At 48.4% G+C, this 4,121-nt stretch overlaps 1 protein-coding gene across 1 annotated transcript in view; it reads left to right on the top strand.

Annotated features, from left to right (window-relative positions):
- The window catches only part of C1R (complement C1r), a 14,016-nt gene that overhangs the window by 2,832 nt on the left and 7,063 nt on the right, over window positions 1–4,121 (top strand). The gene's annotated exons all lie outside the window — the stretch shown is intronic.

Raw genomic sequence — 4,121 nt, 5'->3', positions numbered from 1 at the left:
AGGCAGCCCCGTCTTCTGCAGCCGCCACCACCAGCCGTCTTCTCCCGCCCCCTGGAGATGCCACATTCCCCTCGGGATCCTGGGATCCTCGAGCAGGGTGGGTGGGAAACAGAACTTGTCCCTCAGAGTGGAGGATTTTCATGTAACGGTGTGAAATCCCAGGGCCGGGGCGAGGGAACTAGCTCCGTGTTCACTGCACTCCTGAGAAGATTGCGAGGGTGAGGAAGGCTCAGGCTCCCCTCCCAGTGTAAGAAACCATGGCCACCGCCTCTAGCCCCAGCGCTCCTTCTGGCCTTCCCGGCAGTGTCTCCCCATGGCCATCACCACTGCCCCAGTTCACAGCTCCTGTCTACAATATGAGACCAAGGGACAGAACCAAAGGAGGTGAGGTCCCCTGAAAAGCCAGACCAGTGCCAAAGGCAGAGGTGGCCTTTAAGTGAAGACACCTGATGGGATGTGCACGAGCCCCCAGGCAGTTATTCCTGAAGGACACCTGCGGTTGCCCCCCAGCAAAAGGTTGAAGGGCAGAGTACGCGTTCTGCGTAGCTACTGATTTCACAGAGAACCAAGAGGTAAGAAGATTTTGAAAATGCAGGCCTTTTGAAAAAGCTGAGAAAAGACAATTTTTTCCTCCAGCAGCTCATCTAAAAAGTAGTATTTTCCAAAAAGCTGCTTTTTGGGGAACTGCAAAGATGAGTGCCATGAGAAAAGCATTACTTCAGAACATGTGATAAGCAAGGGGTCAGGGAGCTGCAGCTGTACCTATAATGGCAACCTCTGGCTCTTCAAGGTTGTCTCTGAGGGCATCCCAGGCTGCAGCACCCTGTCAATATCCACAGTGCAAGAGTGCCACTGGGTGGGATGTAATCAAACCCAACAAGCAATCATAGTCGTGCCACCCAGCATGTCATTTTTCTGCTCTGTGCAAACCTCTTCCACAACCCATCATTCCTTCTATCATAAGGAGCCTCCACATTATCTTTGTTGTATCACGAGGTTGCAAAAGGCAGAGCTTTGACTGACAGCAGCTGAAGCTGGTTCAAGCATTGCCCTCTTTGTACTCCTCCATTCAATGAGAGCCCTTCTGAGCTGCTTCTCATCCCTAAAACCAAGTTCACTTCATCATGTCCAAAATGGTAACTTCCAGACTGCATGATCAACTCATTTCAGGCCCTGCATCGAAAGCTGGTACAACCTTTATTTTTCTGAGCCTACATTCTGGTTTTATGGTAGACAGCTATTGCCTTCAGGTGGTTAGCCAGACTCTTCCACTGGCATGCCAACCATCCATGTGATTGTCATGTAGGCCTGTGAGGGGATAATGCTGAGTGGACTGCTACTGACTGGTTGCCAGCCATCATATTCCCATGACAGCCCCTCATCTTCAGGGAGCATCTGGTTGTGCCAGAACCACAGATAGGAATCCTACCCACTTGTCGTGGCCCATGCTCATAATAATCATAAGGGATAGCATTCCAACTTACTCTAGGGCTTCAGTTAGTAACTACCTAATAAGTCACTGTTTTTTCTTTTGCAATCATGCTATAGGTGTGATGCCTAAGTCAGATGGTGACTTTGCACAACAGTACTATATTGCTGAGACATGAGCCTCTGGGAGGTGAGGATGCTAGCATAAGGCAGGGGATAAGGTGTGATGTTGGAACGACACTGACTTTGTTCTTGCCCCTTGATGAATGGCTAGTGCTGCAGAACTACATCCCTTCTGGGGTATTACACTTGGCTTTGCTCCTTGATTTAGAAGACACAGAAACAGACTATCAAGATGATGATGCTGCTCACCATCTCATACCAGGGGGAAGACCCACTTCTTAGAGTCCTGAGCCTTCTTTTGGTGTAGATCATCTTCCCCATATCAGCCAGAGCAGCAGGAGTGATGTGATTTGTCTGAAAAAGCGGTAAGCCATTGGATAGCACAGGCCTGGCTGTGTGAAGCTCAAGCCCTATGGCTAGTGGCAGAGTGTCCCCAAAAGGCTGCGAAGGGTACTTAAACCAAGGGGCTGAAGGTAGAGTGCCCTGGGAAAGCGGCTCAGTGTTTACAGGTGAGCCTGGATCTGTGGCCCTGGTGTACTGTAGGGTAGGTGGTATAGCTGTAGGAGGCCCAACAGAGGTATTTGTCTACCCTTCTTGCTTCAGGTTTGAGGATAAAATATCCAACTCAGCTTCTGCTTCTCGGTGGATGACAGGCTCTGCACATCAGAGGACGATCTTATGGCTTCTGAGGTTTCTAGAGCAGGTTTCTTTCCAATGACCTCCTGCAACATACTGTATTCAAAGCAGGAGTCTCTCTCCATGAGAGGATGTTGGCATCTTTGCCCGTGCTGAAGATCTACAGTTTCTTTACTTTGCTCTGGATTTATTGTCCAGTCCTCTGGTAACCCGGCTGAGTCAAGCAGGCAGCAAACAGTTGCTAGTGTGGGTGTGCTGTGGTCCTACATGTATTCTGCCCTTAAGCAAAGAAAGGCACAGACATTCTCCCTAGGAAAAAACGGTACCAGGCATTTCCTGGCTCCTACCTAATAATAATTATTGCACAGAGCATCTGAATGGGAACGCCACCAGTGGGAGCACTGGAGCAGGGCTGAGCACGTAGCTGTATCGTCCAAATCGAGTGGGTCCATGGGACATGTATGAGAGGTGAGCTGCACCAGGTAGGCATGTTCCCCAGCTAACCACCCTTGCTTTACCAGCTGAAGTACTCTCCTGGTAGCCTAAATGGTGTTGTCGGGGCAGAGGGAGGAAATGAAGACATGGGAGATCTGCCTTGAAAGTGCCACGGGTAACTCCCAGTAGTGGCCCCTGGTCAGAAGATTCTTTGTCAAGAACGTACTGAAATTATCACCTTCCTTCCAAATGATCCTCAAGCACCTCTGTCTATCCGTGCTTTGCCAGGGAGCACTCTTCCCAGCGGTGACCTGTTTGTAAGAGGTGTCTCAGAGAGTAGTTTCCAGTGCTTGCCAGTTACCTTCCAGATGTGATTTCTGAGTAACAGCTTCCCTTCTGGTGGGACAGTGAGGCAGCAGAACCTGCTCCGGCACGGCACAGTACAGCAGTGAGCCTGCCCAAGTGTGTGCATCATGCAGAGGAGGCATTTGGACATCAGGAAGTACTGGGATAACGTCCTCCGCTTAATCTTAATTTGGATGTGTGGGGACATATGGTGTTATTACAGAGGCACTAATTACATGTTTATCTGATCTTTTTCAGGTAATAATTCAAAGACATTTGATGAGCAGGTTCTCTAGTACACTTCCATAAATATCCCAAAGACACTTTCTTCACTCTTTTTAATGCTGTTTTCATCTTCATGCAACACATTTTTGTAGCTGTGAATTATTTCCTATGATTTCAATGCAAGAAACTTGCTAATTTCCCTGAAGCCACCCATAATCCTAGGGGAAAACACTAAAATGGTGTTTTACCTCTCACACCAAAGAAATTTTAAACTTCACAAAGTTGGTAGCGCACAATATATGTCTTGGCCACTATGTTGATAAAAGCCTGAAATGTGTTTGTAAGTTGCTGTCTTTTCTCATTTCCCCATTAAATACTGGAGGCCTTATCTATCTGTCTTGTTTCCCCAAAACTTGCTTGCAGAACAAACAGCAAGAAGAGTCCTTGAAAGGGGACTTGTTCTCAGAATGCTTTCAATTCTACAGGTTTGATCCTTTTTCTTAGTATCTATTTAACTCAAACGCCTGAGGTTTCTTGCTTTCCCTGAAGAAGTTCCCAGTTCCCGTTCACAAAATAAAAGCCAACCCTCTGAAGTGTTCTTCAGCAAGCCAGAACAGAGAAAAGACTTTTCTGACAGTTTGATTTTTTTTTTTTTTTTAGGTTTACATTAACTTGTTAAGACTAAAATCTCTGGTCGTCTTCCTACACCAGAAAACTGCCCAGAAGGAGTGGGGGAGACTTCCTAGGAGCACATCTGGGGGGCGAGGGGCACAAACTCAGAGCAGCTGCTGGGGTTGCAGGTCCTACCCCAGGGGAGGTCTCCAGCGGTGGCTTTCCTACCTCCTCGCCCGGAAGAGACAGATGGGCTCTGCCTCGCTAGGAGGGGACAGCCCCCCAAAAGCGCTACCCCCGGAGCCCGCGCTTGCAGG

This window comes from Egretta garzetta, unplaced genomic scaffold (genome assembly GCF_000687185.1).
Source record: "Egretta garzetta isolate BGI_Z169 unplaced genomic scaffold, ASM68718v1 scaffold85, whole genome shotgun sequence".
Classification (NCBI taxonomy): domain Eukaryota; kingdom Metazoa; phylum Chordata; class Aves; order Pelecaniformes; family Ardeidae; genus Egretta; species Egretta garzetta.
The sequence above is the reverse complement of the archived record's forward strand: the minus strand, read 5'-3'. Positions and strand labels throughout refer to the sequence as shown.